The sequence below is a fragment of the Lissotriton helveticus genome, chromosome 1_1, assembly GCF_964261635.1.
Source record: "Lissotriton helveticus chromosome 1_1, aLisHel1.1, whole genome shotgun sequence".
Lineage (NCBI taxonomy): Eukaryota > Metazoa > Chordata > Amphibia > Caudata > Salamandridae > Lissotriton > Lissotriton helveticus.
In genome coordinates, this window is record NC_136057.1 from 164,979,815 (window position 1) to 165,004,408 (window position 24,594).

Here is a 24,594-nt window from a genome sequence, read left to right on the forward strand (position 1 = left end):
AAATTCTGATGTCATCAATTATGTTATTAAAGATGTGATAGAACATTTCATGAGTGATGTAATAAGTGAGGACATTAGCAGTGCATGTCGAGGGGTTATCCCCCAGTGATTTCACAGTAATTTTGCAGTACTCGCCTGAATTTCTGAGCTGAGCACCCCCAAAGTGGTGACATTTTCTTTTCAGGGTGCCTCTCCACTGCCCCCTTATATTTTTTTTGATTTTATGTTCAGGACAAGGGGACCAGTAGATTTTGAAGGTAAATTTCTCTCAAACAGCTGAACGGATTTACACAAACTCACAAAATGCATGCTTTCTGGGTAAAGAATAGATCTGACTTTCTGCCAATTTTGGTATCATTCCATCTAACTGTTTTGACTGTAGCATTGTCTGAATTTCCTGTGGAAAACTGCATGCAAAACGTGCTAAAGGTCCCCCACTCCTTTTTCCTTGGCCCCAGCTTGATGGATAGCCCCAAAACTTTCCAGGAAGGGGCTGAAGTAGATTAATACTTTTTGTGGGATGTTTTTGAAGATCCGGCGAACGGCACTAGAATTATTTACAAACCAAAACTTAATTTACTATGAAAAGGTGGTCTCAAATATAACTGCACAAGTCCCGTTTTACGTCTCCCCAGGATCCACGTGGCAGCGGTGCATTCTGGGGCATCGGTGCCCAACTAATCAAATCTACCCTCCCTCTTCCATTATCGCGGAAAGAAGCACACACTCACGATGGATGCAAAAAATGTGCATTTTATTTCCCAGTATGAAGTTTCAGCATCTGAACCCATCACATTTCGGCAAAAGCCCTGTGCCTAGGAGCACAGTTCCATACGCGCACCCAGTAAATGATGTATGGGCTACAGAAGTCAGATAATCCGATATAAACTGCTCCATCGAATAACAAAGCCCTCGGGTGTTTATTTCACAAACCTATCACACCTCTGCCCCCACTCCCTCGCCGCCCCCACCCCCCTTCTCACAGAGGAGATTTACACCCAGATCTCTTCCACCCCCGCCCTGCTCCCCCTGGATATGTACCAGAACGAGAAATTGAATTTCCAGTCGCTTTTATTTGAATTTAATTGCTCGGTTTCACCTCATTGCCTTAATTCCACTGTCTGCCCATCACTGGTAATTTAGCAAGGGCGGCTATGTATCACTTCTCACAGATTTGCCTGGTGCAGGCCTGCTAAAAAATCAATCCCCCGCGCGCGGGGAGCGGCGGCCTCGCCTCGGAGCGCGCGACGGGCTATCGACAGCATCCGTGACCTTTAAAGGTCACCGCCAGAGGCCGACTCTGTGTGCTTGTCTACAAGTGTAGGCTCTGGTCACCCTGTGCGAGGCTGCTGGTGGTGTCCCGCACGAAGGGAGGAAAAAAAGAGGCGGCGGGGGAGGGTCGAACAATCAATTTTTCTTCTAGTTGAGTCCAGCGAGGAGAGACGAAACTGTATTTTTCTTTTTTTGCATTGGTTGAACTTTTTACGGCTGAAAAATTAATGCAAACGCAGAAGAAATTCGTGATTTGACCAGGCATGGCTTTTTCAAATAAATCTGAATTTCTAGTCCTTGTGACATAATTCAGTGGCATTTGAACGATATGCAGAAATTCACAAAAATGTTTTACATGTCAAATTGATCAAAAACTTTAAAAATCATGGCGTGCACCCCGCGCCTGACATTTTGCAACAGCCAGCCGGCCTCAGGGCAGCTGTTGGTTGCTGTAGGGTCAGGTATTTTAAACATCACCCATGTGGCAAGGCGCTATTCTGCAGCAAAAATAATGGGGGGCAGATTTATGTCGGACTTGCGCCACGTTTACGCCGCCGTTGCGTCACGCAACGGCGTGGAAACGTGGCGCATCCCTGCGACCTATTTACAACGTGACGCATCTAGGCAGATGCGTCACGTTGTAAAGCACTGAGCCACATGAAACCTGCGTCAGGTTTCATGTGGGCGTTCTGTCGCAGGGTGGGCATTCCCTCGTAGGAAAGCCCCGTAAAACTGACGCAGTGAAATCTACAAGATTTCATTGAGTCAGTTTTACGACGCTGCTGGGTCAAATCCTTACGCCTGCTTGAAGCAGGCATAAGGAATGCCGCACCACGTTATGTATGGGTGGCCTCTGTACATTGCAGGAGTTGCGTCGCACTCGCGACGCTACTCCAGCAATGCGCCGCCCGTACACCACAAGATGCGTCATGCATCTGCCCTTCCTTGCACCATGGTGCGCCGCATTGTAAATGCGGCGCATCTGTGGTGCCGCAAGGAGGGAATTGCGTGACGCATCAGTTCTGGCGCATCCCTGCTGATTTGCAGAGATGCGCCAGAACTCATAAATCTGCCCCTGGGTCCTCATTTATGAAAAGTGACGCATCGCTGCGTCACTTTTCACTGCGCCCCCCTTGCGACACCAATGATGCGTCATATTTACAGTATGACGCATCATTGCGCAAGGAGTTACAGATACGTCAGTATTTCTGACGTATCTGTAAGCGCAAAAGTGACGCATTGCTGGAGTGTGTCACAAAAGTGACGCAACTCCAGCAATGTATCCTTTCACATGGGGCAAGCCCCATGTGAAAGGACTTGCGTCAGTCTTACGTCTGCTGTGAGGCAGGCGTAAGATTTTGATGCATTTGAGTCCTAGAAGTGGCGCAGTGAAATCTGGTAGATTTCACTGCGTCAAATCTACGACCCTTTCTTGCGTGGGAACACCCCCCTGCATACATTGGGGCAGATTTATGTTGGGAATGCGCCACGTTTGCGTCACGCAACTGCGGCGTAAACGTGGTGCATCCCTACGACCCATTTACAACGTGACGCATCTAGGCAGATGCGTCACGTTGTAAAGCCCTGCGCCACTTGTGGGCGTTCCGGCGCAGGGTGGGCGTTCCGGGGCAGGTGTGCCTCGCAAAAGTGGCTGAGTGAAATCTATAAGATTTCACTCAGTCACTGTTAGATCTGGGGGTCTCTAGTTGGCAGAGGTAGGTACCACTGTCCAAATAGGGACCCTTGCTTCTAGTCAGGACAAGGAGATAACTCTCTGAGATAACCCCTGCTCGCCCTCTAGGTAGCTTGGCCTGAGCAGTCTAGGCTAATCAGAGGCAATGCGTAAAGTATTTGTACCAACACTCACAGTAACACAGTGAAAACACCACAAACTGATTCCACAACAGTTTAGAAAAATAAAGGTATTTATTCTAAAACTACACAAGACCAAAACGATAAAAATCCAACATACACGGTTCAAGAATATGGTTTCAAAGAGTTCTTAAGGTTGCGTTAAAGTTCTTCAAGTTGCGGTAAAAATAAACCACAGTTGCGTGAAAAGTTCACAGTTGCGTCACGTTTACTCACAGTACCTTTAGTTGCAACAAAGTTCCAAAAGCAGAAGCTGGTGCGGTGGAAAACAAGCGATGCGTCGCTCCTGAGACCCTGGGGAGGCGATGCGACAGCCCCGCTGCAGCAGCGGGCGTGTTGCGACGAATCCGGTCTGTATGGGGAGGAAGGCCACTTGTATGGATTCCGGTGCGTAGGTTCCGTAGGAAGTCTGTTCTCGCAAAGGCACGATGCGACGATCTCGTAGGTGCTGCGACGATCTCCGGGGCGACGATGCGCGGTCCAGCGGTGATCCTTTCTCTCGCAGCTCCTCGATGCGATGATTCTGCGACGACACTCGCAGCGACGTGATGCGGTCCGCAAGCAAGCGGTGCGGCGTTCTCACCCAGCGACGACAGGCTCTGCGACGATACTCGCAGCGATGTTCGATTCTCCCGCACCGGTCTGGTGCGTCCCGCAAACGGAGGATGCGACGTCTCTGGCAGCGGCGTCAGGCGCTGCGACGATCTCGACCTCCGTAGCGGCGGGAAACTTCTCGCACTGTCGGGGATGCGCTCCGCAAGCGAGCGATGCGACACTTTTCAATTTCGAAAGTCTCTCAAGCTTTTGTCTCAAGCTTCCCAGCACAGGTCCAACCTCCAGAGGCCCCACAACTGGATCAAGCACTCTAGGAGGGACAGAACTCACTCAGCAGAGTTCAGGGAAGCTGGGGGTGAAGTCCTTTTGTTCCTGGGACTTCAAAACAGGGAGCCAGCTCTTCTCAGGCCCTTGGAGATTCCTTTCAAGACAGGGGACACAGCTCACAGCAAAGTCCTTCCCCTCTCCTTGGCAGCAAAGCAACAGCAGGTCAGTCCAGCAGAGCAACAGCAAGACAATCTTCCTTCTTCAGAGTCAGCTTTCTCCTTGGCAGAGGTTCCTTCTTGATTTCCAGGATGATCTAATTTTCTGTTGTCAGGGGTCCTGTACTTATACCCCTAAAGTCTTTGTTCTCTTGGTGCATGTGGGCCCTGTGCCCGGTCTGAACCAGTTCTGGGCGGATCCTGAGCACTTTGTTTTGGTGGCTGCATCTTTCCTTTCAGAGTGAGGGGCAGGGTCCTCAGCCGCCCAGCAGGGGGGTGGAGCCAGCATTGTGGAAGGCAGGCACAGCCCTATTCAGCCCAGGTGCTAACTCCTCCCACCACTCAAGTCATTCAGCCTAGTGCTGACTCATCCATCCTGCCGGGGAGTTCCCCAGCCCCTGTCACTCACAAACCAGACAGTCAATACACAAACAGGCCCAGGCACACAGAAGGTTCAGACAAGAGAACAGCAACTTTCTAAAAGTGCTGTTTTCAAACACAGGATTTAAAAACAACCTTTCCTAAAAGATGTGTTATTAAATTCTGAGTTCAGGGATACTAGATACTTATGTCCTATCTTGTTCCTATGGGAAGAAATGCTGTTAACCACTGTAGCCAGCATCCCCCATGTTAATCTATGGAGCAAGATAGCCTTACAATAGTGAAAAACGAAAATGGCTGTAATTCACTACCAGAACATGTTACCTGCACCAGTACATGCTCTACCTTTTACATACACTGCACCCTGCCCAGGGGGGTACCTTGGGCCTTCCATAGGGGTGACTGATGTGCACAAAAAGGGAAGGGTTAGGCCTGGTCAGTGGGGACACTGACCAGGAGGACATGGCAGTTCTAAACTGCCCATAGGCACTGCAGTGGCAGGCCTGAGACACCATTTTAGAGCTACTCCTGTGGGTGGCACAATCAGTGCTGCAGGCCCACTAGTAGCATTTGTCATCACCAGCCCTGGCACACCCAGTGCACTTTACTAGGGACTTCATGGTGATACAAATATGCCAAACATGTATATTCAATCAGAATAACAATTTACATAGAGAGCATATGCACTTTAGCACTGATCCGCAGTGGTAAAGTGCGCAGAGTCCTATTGCCAACAGCCACGGGTCAGGAAAAGTAAGGGAGGAAGAAGCAAAAAGTTTGAGGATGACCCTGCAAAAAGGGCCAGTTCCAACACAACCCCCTTCCAGCCTAAAGCCAGGGTAGACCAAACGATACCTCGATGGGATTCCCTGCTTGAGGCGATAGAACATGGAAACTGGCCCACACAGCAGGGCAGTCCTGTTCTACGCCATCCTAAACCCAGTTCAATCACTCTATTTATACTCTCAGGGTCCACCATGCCAATCCATGTGGAACCCTTCTCCTCACCTGTGGACACCACCTGTGCAGCACCTAACCTTAATTTCCTCACAGGTGTGTCCCAACAGACAGACAGCCAGCCACAGTGACCACCAACAGTGATCAGGGATGAGATCCAGGCCTCATGCCTCTCATGGCTCTCAAACCCCTGTGGCATCAGAGGGTGGGGGGCAGTAGCCCCAGGTGCTTGGCACCCTTTGTCCACTCCCTCTCTTGTCAAGTCAGGTCTAACATCCTGGCACTGACCCACCAGTCCCGGACCTGTATCCGGCGGCTGGACAGGAGGCTGAGGTGGGCTTCTCCACACCCGGTCCTCCTCTTCCTTGGGGCTCTGTACCCTCCCACCTGGAGCGGTACCCCCTTCTAGAATAGCCAGGGCACCTGTGGCAGGTGTCCCGCACCATTCACCCACCAGTTCAGGGGTGCTATCCTGCAACTGGTATTCCAGGTCAGGGGGGACACCCCGGACCTGGCCCTCAAACCTAGGCTCCAAAGCCTCCAGGTCAGACAACACCTGAACATGGCATCCCCACCCAGGGACCAACCCCTGCGGTGGAACACTTGCCTGGCACACCAGGACTTCTGGGGACTCACATAGTACCCCCTTGAGGGTGACACACAACTCATGTGTCCTGTGACAGTCTGCCTGGTGCAGATCTCCCGACCCCTGTCCACCTGACAGCACGGGAAGATCCCCCAGGACAGAAGTGAGGTCAACATGGTCACTCACTGGGGACTCAGCCCTTCTGACTGGTCCCTGACCCACTGGTTCTCCCACTGGGGACTCCTTCCCCCTCTCACCCCTCAGTCTGGACTTCTGTACCCTCCCAAATGGAGCGGCACTGCCAGCCACCAGAACTGATGGAGGCCTGGTTACAGACACTCCCCGTTCAACAGACACTAGGAGATCCTCCTCAAAGGGCCTACAAGTACAGTCTAGGCCCCCAACCTGGTGTTCCCTTAAGGAACCCTCCAGGCCCTGAGACTGGGTTTCGGGCACCGTGAGACACACCGTCCCACACTCATTCCTTCTCCACTGAGACCGGACATGAGCCCCTACACCCCTCCCACTACACTGGGACCTAACTGGGCTACACTGAACCCCTTCCACCTCACAGGTCTGGAAGATATTTAAGCCACTCCTTTTGGGATCACTCCCCAATGCCTCCTCAGACTCTCTGGAATTCACCAAGAGGTCTGCCTCCAAAGCAAGCTCTCTGGGGTCAGAGAACTCACACTCCACCGGGTGTTGGCATAGCTCTGGAAAACAGGGACTTAAAATATGCCCTCCAACAAATGAATCACACAGCCCCCCACAGTTGTTAACCACGCTACTCTTTGCCTCACCCTCCAGTGCCTCACACAAGTACCCCACACCACTCTCTTGAGACTGGCAAGACAGTATCTGACTGCCTCTGTCACACAACCCACACTCTTCTGGCTGGTCTTCACACACACACACCAAGGTTTCTACCATGGGGGAACCCCTCTCCCTGTACCTCTCTTCTAGAGTCAGTAGAGTGTCCCTCCCACCACTAGGAATATGGTCCCCTGTGCCAATCCCCCAATCTACTTCAGGGACACTGCACTCCACTGGACCTACATCATAAACCTGAACCCCCTGGTGTATGTCGACCCCCTCTCTCAAGTCAGGTGCCACATCTCTGGGTGTTTGTACCTTTCTCTCAGCACTGGAAACTATAATCTTGCTGCCACCATCTGAGCTGGACTCCACCTCCAACTCAGCAAAGCTCACCTCTTGAGCTACCCATGTTTTTTCTTCAGCTGAGACCCTCATGGCCTCGCGCCTCTTGAGCTCCAACTCAAGCTTCCTCATTCTTAATTCATGGGCCAAGGTCAATTTCAATTCTTCCAGGGCACGGGCATTTTTGCTCTCCTCCGCCGCCCTTTCTCTCTCTTTCTCCATTTCCAATTGCTTCAGCTCCATTTCAAGCCTCAACATTTCTAACTTATGATCTCTAGCCCTTTGGTTTTCCTCCAACTCCTCTGGGGAAAAACTTTCAGCTGAATGGTTGCTGCCAGCCCTTGAGGCTGCTCTGGACACAGGCAGATCCTGTGGCCTGAAACCATCCCTTTGTGCATCCTCATCCACTTCTGCATCATCTGTCTCCCCAGCCTCTTTGGTCTCCCACCAGGCCCATAAGGCCTCCTGTAGCTCCTCCTTCTTGGAGCGGCGCTTCATGGGGCATCCAAAGTTCCTGCAGAACTGCCTGAGTTGACCTACTTTGTAATCACTTAACATTTCAATATCAAACTCCAGTTCTGCAACATCACTTGCTGGTTTACCATTCAGAGACATGATGCTTGGATTCCTTCAGGGTTATGATCAAAAATAAAAAATGTAGTATGCGGTGGCGTAGTGGTCTGCACTCACTAGTGATGTACACCAATTACTGTGGGTCAAGTACAAATACAAGTTCAAATCCCACCGCCTGACCACCAATGTTAGATCTGGGGGTCTCTAGTTGGCAGAGGTAGGTACCACTGTCCAAATAGGGACCCTTGCTTCTAGTCAGGACAAGGAGATAACTCTCTGAGATAACCCCTGCTCGCCCTCTAGGTAGCTTGGCCTGAGCAGTCTAGGCTAATCAGAGGCAATGCGTAAAGTATTTGTACCAACACTCACAGTAACACAGTGAAAACACCACAAACTGATTCCACAACAGTTTAGAAAAATAAAGGTATTTATTCTAAAACTACACAAGACCAAAACGATAAAAATCCAACATACACGGTTCAAGAATATGGTTTCAAAGAGTTCTTAAGGTTGCGTTAAAGTTCTTCAAGTTGCGGTAAAAATAAACCACAGTTGCGTGAAAAGTTCACAGTTGCGTCACGTTTACTCACAGTACCTTTAGTTGCAACAAAGTTCCAAAAGCAGAAGCTGGTGCGGTGGAAAACAAGCGATGCGTCGCTCCTGAGACCCTGGGGAGGCGATGCGACAGCCCCGCTGCAGCAGCGGGCGTGTTGCGACGAATCCGGTCTGTATGGGGAGGAAGGCCACTTGTATGGATTCCGGTGCGTAGGTTCCGTAGGAAGTCTGTTCTCGCAAAGGCACGATGCGACGATCTCGTAGGTGCTGCGACGATCTCCGGGGCGACGATGCGCGGTCCAGCGGTGATCCTTTCTCTCGCAGCTCCTCGATGCGATGATTCTGCGACGACACTCGCAGCGACGTGATGCGGTCCGCAAGCAAGCGGTGCGGCGTTCTCACCCAGCGACGACAGGCTCTGCGACGATACTCGCAGCGATGTTCGATTCTCCCGCACCGGTCTGGTGCGTCCCGCAAACGGAGGATGCGACGTCTCTGGCAGCGGCGTCAGGCGCTGCGACGATCTCGACCTCCGTAGCGGCGGGAAACTTCTCGCACTGTCGGGGATGCGCTCCGCAAGCGAGCGATGCGACACTTTTCAATTTCGAAAGTCTCTCAAGCTTTTGTCTCAAGCTTCCCAGCACAGGTCCAACCTCCAGAGGCCCCACAACTGGATCAAGCACTCTAGGAGGGACAGAACTCACTCAGCAGAGTTCAGGGAAGCTGGGGGTGAAGTCCTTTTGTTCCTGGGACTTCAAAACAGGGAGCCAGCTCTTCTCAGGCCCTTGGAGATTCCTTTCAAGACAGGGGACACAGCTCACAGCAAAGTCCTTCCCCTCTCCTTGGCAGCAAAGCAACAGCAGGTCAGTCCAGCAGAGCAACAGCAAGACAATCTTCCTTCTTCAGAGTCAGCTTTCTCCTTGGCAGAGGTTCCTTCTTGATTTCCAGGATGATCTAATTTTCTGTTGTCAGGGGTCCTGTACTTATACCCCTAAAGTCTTTGTTCTCTTGGTGCATGTGGGCCCTGTGCCCGGTCTGAACCAGTTCTGGGCGGATCCTGAGCACTTTGTTTTGGTGGCTGCATCTTTCCTTTCAGAGTGAGGGGCAGGGTCCTCAGCCGCCCAGCAGGGGGGTGGAGCCAGCATTGTGGAAGGCAGGCACAGCCCTATTCAGCCCAGGTGCTAACTCCTCCCACCACTCAAGTCATTCAGCCTAGTGCTGACTCATCCATCCTGCCGGGGAGTTCCCCAGCCCCTGTCACTCACAAACCAGACAGTCAATACACAAACAGGCCCAGGCACACAGAAGGTTCAGACAAGAGAACAGCAACTTTCTAAAAGTGCTGTTTTCAAACACAGGATTTAAAAACAACCTTTCCTAAAAGATGTGTTATTAAATTCTGAGTTCAGGGATACTAGATACTTATGTCCTATCTTGTTCCTATGGGAAGAAATGCTGTTAACCACTGTAGCCAGCATCCCCCATGTTAATCTATGGAGCAAGATAGCCTTACAATAGTGAAAAACGAAAATGGCTGTAATTCACTACCAGAACATGTTACCTGCACCAGTACATGCTCTACCTTTTACATACACTGCACCCTGCCCAGGGGGGTACCTTGGGCCTTCCATAGGGGTGACTGATGTGCACAAAAAGGGAAGGGTTAGGCCTGGTCAGTGGGGACACTGACCAGGAGGACATGGCAGTTCTAAACTGCCCATAGGCACTGCAGTGGCAGGCCTGAGACACCATTTTAGAGCTACTCCTGTGGGTGGCACAATCAGTGCTGCAGGCCCACTAGTAGCATTTGTCATCACCAGCCCTGGCACACCCAGTGCACTTTACTAGGGACTTCATGGTGATACAAATATGCCAAACATGTATATTCAATCAGAATAACAATTTACATAGAGAGCATATGCACTTTAGCACTGATCCGCAGTGGTAAAGTGCGCAGAGTCCTATTGCCAACAGCCACGGGTCAGGAAAAGTAAGGGAGGAAGAAGCAAAAAGTTTGAGGATGACCCTGCAAAAAGGGCCAGTTCCAACAGTCACTTTCAGGCCAATGCTGCGTCAAAACGCTGCGCCTGCTTGAAGCAGGCGTAGGTCTTGACGCAACATTGTAAAGATGGGGCACCCCCGAGCCTTGCTGGAGCTGCGTCGCACTTGCGACGCAACTCCAGCAATGCGCCACCTTTACGGCACAGATGCGTCACGCATCTGTGCCGTTTTTGCCCCATGGTGCGCCGCATTGTAAATGCGGCGCACCATGGGTGGCGGAGCAGCGGCGCAAAATAACTGGCGCATCCCTGGGGATGCGCCAGTTATCATAAATCTGCCTTATTATACCTGGCGCAGGTATAATGTAGCGCAGGGGTTTACAAAGTGATGCATCTACCTAGATGCGTCACTTCGTAAATATGGCGCAGCAGGGCGCATTTTTTACATTGCTGGTGCGTCACAAAAAGTGACGCACCAGTGGTGCAAAAGTGACGCAAGGGCTCATAAATGAGCCCCCCTGGATGCAGTGATTCCTTCTCTAACATGGAAGTGTTTGATTTCATTATCACCAGAATTGATGTTTAAGACAAGTGTTAATCATAATTAGGGTGCCACAAATCAAGGGGGTGCTCCTTTATTACACACTCTAGGTCACTCTGGGAAGTAAACAGCACAGCACTAAAAATGGCGGCCCTGTTCTTCCATGAAACAAAACAAAATATTTCAGTAACTGTTGGTGAACAGCCTTTTGAATAGAATATGTTGAATGTGCGCAACTCTCTTAATACACATGCATTTTTTTTTTAAAACGTGTGTATTTTTTAGTATTAGGATCCCTCTAAAACCAATGTTCATTAAAAACACTCATACTAGAAACATAATGCCACAGAATGTGCAGAATATATACCTTTATTGACATATTATGTGGAATAATTCGACTTTCCATGTTCCTTGTCAGAGCCCAAACACCCCTAGGGGTGACAGTGTTGTGATATACAAATGATGATTGATTGATTGATTGACTGACATAATTTGCTTTTGATTCTTGCATAATTAATGCGCGCTTCGAGATCCTCATTTTTAGCAGCAATAACGCTAAGTAACTTGTCCATCTGCGCCATTTGCTTTTGCAATGCGAGGGAGTTGTCCTCTGTGTCAGAGATGCGGCGTTCGACTTCTTTCAGGCGTTCGTTATGGTTGTCTAACTTATGGACTATGGCATCCATAGGAGTGTTCATTGCATCCATTTTGCCTTCGATAGCGGCGAGGCTTTGTCGCACTGCGAGGAGCAATTCTTTCATGCCTGCATCTTGTTGTTGCGCTGTCTCCTGTGCTTGCTCCTCAGTGAGGTGATCAGGTTCCTCTTGTTGCGCTCGGGTGCCTTTCTTGGCCTCAAAGGTCAGCCTGGACTACCTCACATCTGTCTTACCCATCCTGTAAAGTCCAGTTGGCGCCATCAGCAAGCAGTCTGAAACCATCAGCGTGTAAGTTCCAGGCCGTGAACTTAAGGCTCACAGAGGTCCCCAGGTGGTGGCACCTTAGTTGTCACCAGAGGTGTCTCTTCATCCAAGCCGCGGGGTGCGCGAATGCAGGAGGCGGCTAGGAGAAGATTAGCTCCATGAGCAGTTGCCCTGATGCTGACGGCGGGTTCCCTCCAGCCGTTGAAGTACAATGAGGTGAGCGTCATGATGGGCCCACAGGATGAGCTCTAAGGACGGCGCCATGGACCCTACCAGCACTGTCTCTTTGACCCCTGCTGCAGTGCGCTCAGGCGGAGATGGGGGCCAGCGATGTAAGGAGGCCTAAGTTGCTTTGCATCAGTGTAGACGCACTGCCTTATGTGAGGTCTGTCTATGGATGTTGTGGCACCAACATGCAGGCTTGTGGGCACCGGTGATCAAGGGGCGGAAGAGACAGCCCCTCTACATTAATTCTACACTTTGGAGCCCTCCACTTTCAGTAAATCCGGGGGTGGGCCTGTCGGATACTGTCCATCTGGCCGTTCTGAGCCGCCTCAGATGAGCAGCAGAGATGTCGAAGGGGCCGTCTGTTGTATGCCCTTTGTAGGCCTGAGAGGTAAATAGTGTGTCCCAGCACATTGCATCAAAGACGCCATCTTGTCACATCACACCGGATCGTCGCATTGCATCGAGGCACCATCTTGTCGCATCGTAACCGGAAAACAATACGAGATCGACGCATCACCTCCTCTCCGGTAAGGAACAGATGCATCTCCTACTTTGCGCAATCACTGAGGAACAGACGCCTCCCCCTAAGCAAGGAACCGACGCATCGCCCTCCCTGCGAACCTTTTGTTTAGCTTGTGTTATGCATCTAAAGGTAATTTGTGGGAAACGTGCAAATGCTTGATGAAAGAGTTTCAATGATTTTGCATTTGACTCGTGAGGGACATCTAGTAACACCGAATGGAACGGCAGCTTGATGTAAGAATAATTTCAATGCTTTTCCATTTGACTCGTGAGGGACATCTAGTAACGACTAGTTGAACTGCAGCTCTTTGTAGAATTATTTTGATATTGGATACTATAATATTCACTGCCCACTGCTAATCTAGTCCCATAATGCTTCGCAGGGCCTTTGGTTGGGATTGTTTTTTTGCCAATAACTGTGCTTGGGGTGGTCCTAAGAGGATGAGACCACCACAGAAGTTCAACAAGATGTGCTTTTTGTTTATGCTCTTTGTGTTCAAGGCATCTGCTTGGTCCTCCCCCTAGGTTAGGGGGGACCCCAAAATCATCACCTCTCTCATTGCCTATTGTTTTCATTGAAAAGTTTATTTTTTGTGAATTGGTTATTTGCTTTTTAGCATGTAAAATTGCCTTATCAAAGCAGCTGAGAATGTTGTTGATTTAGCTGCTATGAGATTAAGTACATATGTTCAGTTAGTGTAGCATTGTACTATGCCCAGGGTTTTTTTGCACTCAAAAATTACCTGATTGGTTCTCTCAGATAACAAAATCTACCCAAAATGCACCTCATGTTCAAATATTACCCCAGTGGTATATCTTGTATTAAAATGTCGTCCCAAAATGATGCAATGTGTCAAATCACATCCTTGATTTTTAGCTTAGAATATGACAAGGCCCCCTGGACAGCTTTCCCAGAGTCAGAGTTGCCTCTTTAAATATTCAATTTCAATGCAGCAGCACACCTCATATCAGACTCCTGCACATTTTATCACATCACTACTGCCCTAAAATCTCTCAATTTGCTCCCCTAGGAAGCCCACTCCATCTACACATCAGAATTGCCCGCCCCGTTCAATGCATAGCGTTTATGCTCTCAGGGGTTGTTCCTTAATTGCATTTTACATGGGTAGCCCAGCAGCTTCCTCTTACCAAGAAGTTTCAGCTCTACTGCAAATAACTGCCTTTTCCCAGTTGTGGGCCAATACACGTCTCATAAAGCGAACTTACTCACGACTAATTATCAATATTTGTGCAACGCGAAATATGATTTTTTTTAACCATTTTACATAACATTAAGTTTTGTGTGATTTTTTGCCTTTGGTAGATGGGTTCAAGCAGTAAAATGCTCTTGTGCCAGCTGGAGTATTTTTTCTAATCATGGTATTACCTTGTCCAATAACATCACACAATTATGGATTCAAATTACTTACACACTTTGTGTAAATCTGAGTTTTTCCCCAAAATGTTTGGACATTTTGGGAAAAAAACAACACTAATTTAGCACAGTCCTGGGGGACCATTGCCAACCCATCTCTCTGGGTTGGCAATGGTAATGGGTTTGCAATGGTGGATCCTTTCTCTGAGTTGGCGATGGTGGGTCCTCGTTCTATGATGCTGATAGTAGATCCTCTCTCTGGGTTGGCGATAGTGGATTGGCTCTCCAGGTTGGCAATGGTAGATCATCTTGCTAGGTTAACAAAAGTGGATCCTCCTTCTGGTTGGTGATGATAGATCATCTCACTGGGTTGGCAATGGAATCCTCTTTCAGAATTGATAATGGCGGATCCTGTCTCTGGATTGGCGATAGTGGATTCGCTCTCCAGGTTGGCAATGGCAGGTAATCTCCTGGGTGCTGATAGTTGGATCATTTTTCTGGGTTGGCGATGATGGATCATCTCTGGGTTGGCAATGGAATCCTCTTTGTGTGTGTTTAAGTACAGGGCAGGGATGTATCTTGCCTGGGGAGACAACCTTTACCATTGCAGCCTTCATCACTCAGGGAAGTACCACACAGGTAAGTATTTGTACCTTTACTACACAGTACTTTACCACACAGGTAAGCATTTTTTTTAAAACATATTCTTTATGTAATTTTTTTAATGGTTTTAGGGATTAAGGATGGTTAGATTCAAAGGGAGGTAATGTCAGATCTGATGACATAGGCACTCATCTTGGCTTCACAGAGATGTTATCAACCCAACTCCTTTAATATCAACCTCTCCTACTTGTGAAGTGGTGTACAACAAGGAGATGGGTTTGGACTAGGGAAGAGGGTCTTGTTTCTGGAAAGTGTTTTGTGTAGCCCTCATGTAGGACCTGTTCACATTAAATGCAAGGAAATCTCAAAAGTCATTTGAACTCTAGTCTAATGTTCCTAATGTTACCTGGGTAATAAATCTACCTGCGATCAGCTTGGGCACTATTAGGGTTTGCCTGGACTTGAATCTTTCTTGAAGACCCTCATAGGTTTGGTCTGATTCCATGTTTACATGTTTCTTGGATATCAACAATGTATACATTTGATTATTTTAAAAACATTATTCAAATAATAGTCTTTCATGCTTGCCTGCTAAATATTTGTAATGTTATGTATTTTTAGATTTATTGCAGCCTTAAAACACAAATTCTTCAGCTGTATTACCTCACACTGGCTGGAACAACACTGGTGTAATCTCTTGCAATGTGACTCAGGCTTCTAGAGTGTCTTGACCATTTTGAAATGTAGTTCAAGTGTATTTTCCTTTTTTCCTTACATATGAGCAGTCTTTAACTTGTTGGGTTGCCTTTACTCAAGTGCTAATTTACTATGTATAGTCAAACACTTAGTACTTCAAAAATGTGCCTTTTCGTCATTTGTTTCTTGACTAATCACCCTTGTCTTTTCTTCTCTTTTTAGTAACCAGATTCATGACCTGTGGTTCGATTGCTCCGGGGGACTGCAGTTGGTTCCAGGTGGTAAGCGCAAACCTATGGAGTTCCTCTTTGGTTGGGTGTCTCGAGGCAAAGCTTGTGTTAGGCTTAGGCATGGTTTAAATAATGCAGCGCAAACACAAAGAGATGATGGACAGAGCGCTGAAACTTTTCAGACACTCAACCCAAGTCACAGATCTGGATTGAATCCATCATCGTTCTTTAGCTCACTTCGCCACCCCAGTTCAGACCCAGCCATATGCAAATCATTTTTGACCCTGTGCCTCATGGGGTCAAAACTAAAAAAGACAATGATTTTAGGTTTTAAGTAAGTTAGATTTTATTTAAATTTGGATAAAGCTATGAAGTTCATTTACAGGTGTCTACAAATGAGATACAAGTAAATGTTGTGCTATTTAAGATTCTTTATTGCTGAATTTAGAGAACTGAGACAACATGTAAGAGTTACATAGTGTTATTTCTGTATACTTACATGTGTGGTTCATTATACAGGTACTTTAATCCATTTCAGGCAACGTATATGTTTTATAAGAGTCACAATACTGGTCTTGAGAAAAGTGGTCTAATTGAAATTTTCTATTGCAACGCGTCGACGCCTTTTACACAATCCGTGTAACAACTGGAACTACAGATAACAAATAGGGCACTTATTATCGAGTTCCAGTTCTTGCCAGAGTAACGGGGGTGGGAGAGGGAAGGAAAGAGAACGGATAATGAGAATGAAATAGTACAGGAAAAGCATATGAGATAATACAATTAAGTCGGTAAAGGACGCACATTATAAGAGGGAGTTGGGTTAGAATCGTCATCCAATGTGGTTTCCAAAAAGGGGGCCCAAGTTTGAAGAAAGATGTCAGCTTGGTTCCGAAGATTGTAAATTGTGCGTTCATGTAAGGCTGTCTGCAACATTGCCATCAACCATTCTTCCTGAGAAGGAGCAGATGAAGACTTCTAATGGCGTAAAATAAAAATTTTGGCTGTAGCCATAGCAGTGTGAAGAAGACGAGTCTGTGGCTTAGAAAGTTTTGGAAAACCACGGAAGTCATGTAAAATAATGGTGGCAGATGTAAGTGGTAAACTGAATGCCATTGTAGGGCCCAATTCACAGAATGAACTTTAGACTCAATCCTAAACTTACTACTATTTTGGTATTCACAGAATGCACTTACTACTTTTGGCATTCACAGAATGAACTTACTACTTTTGGTATTCACAGAAGTTAGGATTTTGTCTTAAGTCTGTCTTAAGTCTGTCTTAAGTTTGACTTAAGACAGACTTAAGACAAACTTAAGACAGACTTAAGACAGACTTAGACAGACTTAAGACAGACTTAAGACAAAATCCTAACTTAAGACTGTCTTAAGTCTGTCTTAAGTTTGACTTAAGACAAACTTAAGACAAAATCCTAACTTCTGTGAATGCCAAAAGTAGTAAGTGCATTCTGTGAATACCAAAATAGTAGTAAGTTTAGGATTGAGTCTTAAGTTCATTCGGTGCATCGGGCCCGAAGAGTTCAAAGTTTTGCCAACAAAGATCCAGAAGGGTCTGGTGCGTGGACATTCGCATATGATATGTGTTATGTCACAACCAGGATTAGAACATCTCCAGCAAGAAGTATGCGATAATAACCCAGCTTGATGTAATTTAATCGGTGACCAGTGCCAATCATGAAGAATTTTAAAGATACAGAATTTGAGACGCACTTCTCGAACGCCTTTGTGCAACCCTTCCAGAATTTGATCCCATTGAGCATTGGAGTACATAATAGATAAGCAAGATTGCCATTTAGTCCGAAGAGTATGTGAGAGAGGTTGTGAAAAAAGAGGGGGCAAAAAGATTTATAAAGACCAGAGGTCACCCCCTTAAACTTCCCCCATAGTTGCAGATAAGATAATATTGGAGAAACCTGAAGCAACCAAGGGGGAGAGCCTAATTGTTTTTTAAGACATTGTTGAAGTTGAACGTATTTAGAGGAATGTAGGTATTTATTAGTTTTTATGAATTTCTCACTTTGTACACGATGATGGATTCAACCCAGATCTGTGACTGGGGGTGAGTGTCTGAAAAGTTTCAGTGCACCGTCTATCATCTCCTTGTGCTTTCTATGTTCGCCCTAAGTTGGCAGGGTATGCCCAGACGTGGGTCCCTTACTCACTTTGCCACTGCATTCAAGCTAGTCTGGCTGATGAGGGGTGTTGACCCCAAAACCAGTCCCAGGATGCTTGTTTCTGATCCAGGGAAGACCTGGCTTTGCAGTTCGGCTGGACTGTTTCCATGAGGCACAGGGTCAAGACTGATTTGCATATGGCTGGGTCTGAACTGGGGTGGCAAAGTGAGCTAAAGAATGATGATGGATTCAACCCAGATCTGTGACTAGGGGTGAGTGTCTGAAAAGTTTCAGCGCTCCGTCCATCATCTCCTTGTGTTTGCTATGGTTTAAATAATAACTGCGCCCAAGATGGCTGCTCAGATCTTATGAGATTTCTGCAAAACCCTTTGAAAGTGGTTTCAGGGCGTGTACATCAAATGCAACAGCAAACTGAGAGGGCAAGCATGAATTTAATATTTCTAATAGTACAACACGAAACATAACATGACAAGTCTTGGGGGCTGGGATACGTTTTGGTCTCAGGGGTTTGAGACATCAACCTGGCATAGTATAGGCTCAAGAGCATCGATAAAGACATGGCAAATGGAATCTGGGCACTCTGTGCGATACCCAGAAAGTGCAATTGCACTTGGCAGATTCATGGGGTAGTGCAGGTGGGCTGTGACAGCGACAGGCCATGACAGGTAAGGGTGAATTTAGTGTTCTGGAATGGGTAGAGGTAAAGAGGGGTAAGGGTGATTTTAGGGTTCAGCAGTGGGGTGGGGTAAAGGGAGGTAAGGGTGATTTTAGGGATGAGTAGATGTAAAGGGAGGCAACTGTGATTTTAGATTTAGCACGAGTAGAGGTAGAAGGAAGTAAGGGGATTTTAGGGTTCAGCGGTGGGTAAAGGTAAATGGAGGTAAGGATTATTTTAGGGTTCAGGAATGGATAGACGTAAAGGGCGCTAACAATGATTTTAGGCTTCGGATAAGTAGAGGTAAAAGTAGGTAAGAGTGATTGTGGAATTCATGGGTTGGTGGAGGTAACAACAGGTAATGGTGATTTTAGGGTTTGGGTTAGGCACAGTTAAATGGGGAAAACGTTGATTTTAGGGTTCGAGTGAATGGGTAGAGGTTACGGAAGGTCAGGGTGCTTACAGTGTTTGGGGTGGGTAGACATAAAGGGAGGCAAGGGTGAATTTAGGGTCAGTGAGGGTAGAGGTGAAGACAGCTAAGGTTAATTTCAGAGTTCAGGGGTGGCTTCTTTTTAGAATTTTTCTTTAACAAATAACAAATTGTCACAATTGAAAGCTCATGCACACTCTCAGAAGAGACATTAAAATGGGAGTTCTGCGCTGCAGTTCTTCACATGGCTAAAAAGCCCAAAGTAGAATCCCCTATGGTACTCAGGTCAGTTCCTGCTAAAGTGTCTGTAACACTCTTCCTCAATCTGCCCACCATGGGAAAATCCCATAGCATGTGTTTAATCCTTGCTTATGGAGCATAACATTATGGAGTTTACTTGGGGGCATAGTTCTATGGCGTTTACTTGGGGTCCGATGAGCTCTGTGGAGTATGTTATGTTAACCTGAATGTATCTGAACCTGGCAGTGCAGAAACCTTGTATGCTGAGCCATCCATTATCATGAAAAGGTCTGCCCATGCCAGAATCCTGACTATCTCTTACACTCGTTAAGGAACAGCCAGTGTGGGACTGGATATAAGCCTCTTCCCACAGCCTATGTAGCTTGGACCAGTGACAGGGTATGTGGAGATATGGTACTTCAGGAGTATAAATACTTCAGCAGTAGAAGTACAGTAGAAGAGAGGGTTGGAGAGCCACTGCAAACATGCAGTTACCTCAGAAATCCACCCATGCACCCACCCATCCAATAAAAACAGAATGGATGGGTGGGTTACCCATCCATTCTGTTTTGATACCATACCAGAACACCCCTACGTGCGTTTTGCGAGTATGGGAAACACTACTCTTACTAAGGAACAGGGAAACTTTTGAAATTAAACAGTTGCAGCGCTGATGGAAGCCTATTCCATATAGAGCATCTTTCTTAGTGCCAGTGAAGTCTTGATTCATGTTTGCACTAGGCCTGGGCAAAATTGTAATGACACATTGTAGAGCATGTCATTTCAGGAGTTTGGTGTCACGCTTAATATGGAGAATTCCTGAAATTATGCTTCTATGGCACTCTGCATTTAATTGTGCAATTTGCTGTAAACATTTACCGCCAACGTGCCATTCTCAGTGAACACAGAGCGCAAGCGACTGTTGTTCCTGGTGCTTTTGCTTTTTTTGTACTACTTTTTGGGAGCAGAATGCGTCCTTGCCTGAAAAATTGATGCAAGGATGCATTTTGCGCTAAAGCACAGCGCTAAGTAATACATATTTGCATAGTACATATTTGTCAAGGTTACTAGTGTGCTATCATTGCCACACACAGCAATAATTTCCTCTGTCAGTTGTCACTGTGTAAAACTTGGAAAACTGTTTGTGGGAAACTCTCAGGGGCATATTACCAAGAAGTGCGTTAGTAAACGCACAACGCACATCCCCATATCGCCGGCTATCGCCGGATTTCCTCGCCTTTTTAGCGCGCAATTATCAATGCGCATCAAGTAGGCGATTTGAAATCCGGCGATAGTCGGCGATATGGCACATTAGCGCATGAAAACAAACGTTGTTTTCACGCACCAATGTGTTCCTTGATAATATGGGGGGGTGGATTCAGCTTTATGATCCACTCCCCCATGTTATCAATACCCTAACACCTGATCAGAGCAGGCGTTGGGAGACCTGCGATAAACGAGTTTATCGCAGGTCTCCCTCTCCCAACGCCTGCCTAGGTAATAGGGTGTTCCCACCTCCAACCACATTTTACATGTGGATGGATGTGGGAACGCCCACTTTGCATGTCATTAGCGATGTATATCGCCGACATGCAAAGTGGGCTTGCGCCAGGATTTAAAATGCCCTTGTTAATAGGTCTCTAGCAGTATCGCCGCTTTCTTGCACAATTCGCCGAAAAAGCGGCGATACTTGCCCTTGGTAATATGCCCCTAAGTTTGACAACTCGGAAACGTGAAAATGTACAGCCTTGGCACATTATCACCACACCGATCACCGATGTGCTGAGGCTGGCACGGCGCGCTGTCAGTACTTAGGAAGGGGTGGGATTCGTGTTAAATAACACGAAACGCTTAATGAAAACATGCAAAAGAATTGCCTGGGCAGTCGGCGCATGCATGCTGGGCCAGTTCTCCACGGCTCACTCTTTGCAGTGCTGGACCACAGACGCGCCCACGTGGGCACATATGGCGCAGTCTATCGACTCTGCCACCGCAGCCTGTTCGAGAGCCATCGACCCCCGATTGGAGGAAGCGGCTTTAACTGCCCAGGCCAGGGAGCGCGGATCAATGTTAATAGACTTCAGCACGCGGTGCTTTATGGATGCACTTAAGTGAACCGTCTTTCTCCTTTCCTCCCTCTTTGTCACTTGCTTCTCTTCCCAGGCATCTTTCTTTCTCTCTTGTTGTTGTCTCTCTGTCTGCTTTTACTTTCTTTCTCCGGTATTCTCCTTTTCTCTCCCACATCCATGAGTTACTCACCTTCTACTTATTTTCCCGCCTTCTGTTTCCTTGTTTTTCCCTCTCTACTCTTCTTGATTATTGTCTGTCTGTCTGTCTATCTATATAGCTCCGATTATGATTCAGGGACAGCAAGCCACCTCCTTTAATACTGAACGCTCACCGCTGTCACTTCAATCAACAACAAGCATTTGCAATATAATTGGTCTCGCCTTTGGGACCATATATGTATTTAGCTATGCAGCACATTAGCCTGGGTGCTGAAACATCTACTGTTCTTTAACAAGGAAGGAAAGTAAGCACCAAACTGTGTGGCACACCAGGTATGGGAATTCATGGGGAGAAATATTGCTTTTCAGCAGGAAATGGTATAGTCCAAAGCTCTGTTTTTAAAATAAAAGCAGGGACTTTGGTGATCATATAACTGAAAATATAAGATTTGAAAAAGATTTTATGTTCTACGGGTGCTTGTGGAAGACAATTTCTATGTACTGGAATCTAGAGAATGCTAAAGTTTTCTATCAAGAAAGTTAAATAGAGGCAGTTGCCAGAAAAATTTAAAAAGGAAAGTACCTCAGCAGAAAGCAATTCTGGTATTTTACTGACCTCTACTAGTCGTTTTCTATCAAAACAGTTAAATAGAGGCAGTTGAACAGAAAAAAAGTCCGTAAGCAGAAGCAGACAAGTCCTAGGGCTGATCTCCAGAGCCCACAAAGTACATACACATGTAAGTATTTTGTATGCAGCCACACCAGTCAGCTGTCCGGTGACGTCATTCACCGGATGGCCCCTTTAAGCCCTGCCCTGTTTTCAGCCACACCAGTCAGCTGTCCTGTAACGTCATTCACCGGATGGCCCCTCTAAACACAGCCTTATATACAGCCACATCAGTCAGCTGTCCTGTGACGTCATTCACCGGATTGCCCCTCTAAGCACAGCCTGTACACTGCCACACCAGTCAGCTGTCCTGTGACGTCATTCACGAATTGCCCCTTTAAGCCGCGCCCTGTTTTCAGCCACACCAGTCAGCTGTCCTGTGACGTCATTCACCGGATGGTCCTTTTAAGCACGGCCCTTTATACAGCCATGCCAGTCAGCTGTCCTGTGACGTCATTCACCAGATGGCCCCTTTATGCCCGGCCCTGTTTTCAACCACACCATTCAGCCGTCCTGTGACGTCATTCACCGGATGGACCCTTAATGCCCGGCCCTGTATGCAGCCAAACCAGTCAGCTGTCCTGTGACGTCATTCACCGATGGCCCCTTTGTCCCCGGCCCTGTATGCAGCCACCCCAGTCAGCTGTCCTGAGACGTAATTCACCGTATGGAGCCTTTGAGCCCGACCCTCTATACAGCCACCCCAGTCAGCTGTCCTATTACGTCATTCACGGGATGGCCACTTTAAGCCCGGCCCTGTATGCAGCCACCCCAGTCAGCTGTCCTGTGACGTCACTCACCGTATGGAGCCTTTGAGCCCGACCCTCTATACAGCCACCCCAGTCAGCTGTCCGGTGACGTCATTCACCGGATGGCCACTTTAAGCCCGGCCCTGTATGCAGCCACCCCAGTCAGCTGTCCTGTGACGTCACTCACCGTATGGAGCCTTTGAGCCCGACCCTCTATACAGCCACCCCAGTCAGCTGTCCGGTGACGTCATTCATCGGATGGCCACTTTAAGCCCGGCCCTGTATGCAGCCACCCCAGTCAGCTGTCCTGTGACGTCATTCACCGTATGGAGCCTTTGAGCCCGACCCTCTATACAGCCACCCCAGTCAGCTGTCCTGTGACGTCATTCACCGTATGGAGCCGTTGACGGTATACACCCGTTACAACGGATCTTTTACTCCGCAGACCCATTACAACGCGACCATTACTCCGCATACCATTACAATGCATTGCGCTGGGGGGCGCTCTAGGATAGGGAATAAGTATAATTTACTATCCAACACCTTCCCTAGGGTCCACGGGGACTGGAGTTAGAATAGTAAATTATACTTACCACTATCCAGCGCCCCAAGGCGCTATGCGTTGTAACGGTATGCAGAGTAAAAGTCGCGTTGTAATGGTCTGCGGAGTAAAAGTATGCGTTATAACGTCATACATCCCTTTGAGCCCGACCCTCTATACAGCCACCCCAGTGAGCTGTCCGGTGACGTCATTCACCGGATGGCCACTTTAAGCCCGGCCCTGTATGCAGCCACCCCAGTCAGCTGTCCTGTGACGTCATTCACCGTATGGACCCTTTATGCCCGGCCCTGTATGCAGCCACCCCAGTCAGCTGTCCTGTGACGTAATTCACCGGATGGCCACTTTAAGCCCGGCCCTGTATGCAGCCACCCCAGTCAGCTGTCCTGTGACGTCATTCACCGTATGGACCCTTTATGCCCGGCCCTGTATGCAGCCACACCAGTCAGCTGTCCTGTGACGTCATTCACCGTATGGAGCCTTTGAGCCCGACCCTCTATACAGCCACCCCAGTCAGCTGTCCTGTGACGTCATTCACTGGATGGCCACTTTAAGCCCGGCCCTATATGCAGCCACACCACTACAGGCAGATTCTATTTTGAAGCCTACAAGGATGCACTATTTTATCTTCAGTAAGTGGGACCCTCACCCCTTTGAAAGGCAACGGCAATGTACAATGAAGACCACAGGTGTGGCGGCACCAGGGCTGGGTGTGACTTATAGTTCCACCGGGCATTTCCCTGGTAGGCTGGAGTCCCTGGAGGTTGATTTGGGAAGTCCATGGGAACTCCTGGAACCTCTGACACTTTCCCCAGCTCCTCGAAACACAAAGAAGGTAGAGTAAAAAGTGAGCAGAGAAAGAGAAGAGAGGAAGGAGAGAAGAAGAGTGAGAGAATGGATGGAAAGAGATGTATTAGGAGAGAAAGGAAGCTGGGCTGGTTTGAGCATATTTTCCAGTGCTTCTTTTGGTTCCCCAGTGCATCGCTGGGATGCACTATTATGCAAGTGTGAGCGCTGTTTTTATATACATAATAATAACATGCTATATTTGCACTATTGAACCGCATCTACATCGTCTTCCATCTTGTTTAAACGTCATCGTGCCTCTTGATATTATTGTTAATTCAGTTTCTAAAATAAACTTTGCTAGTTTCATACACGTCATCAGAGCAAGTTCTCAGAAAATGCTTCCTGAATGTATTAAGCCAAGGACAAATCTTTCTCGTCCTGGTTCTGTTAACATTGTTTGAGTTAAACTGTATACCCAAGACTGTGAGAAGATAGAACCATGAGTATTTGAGGTGGAAAATCACCAAATGTATTCTATGTAGAAATGTTTCCTTTAGACTGCTTCCTATTTGTTTAAAACGTAATGCATTTTGTTTTCTCGTCAATTGTATAA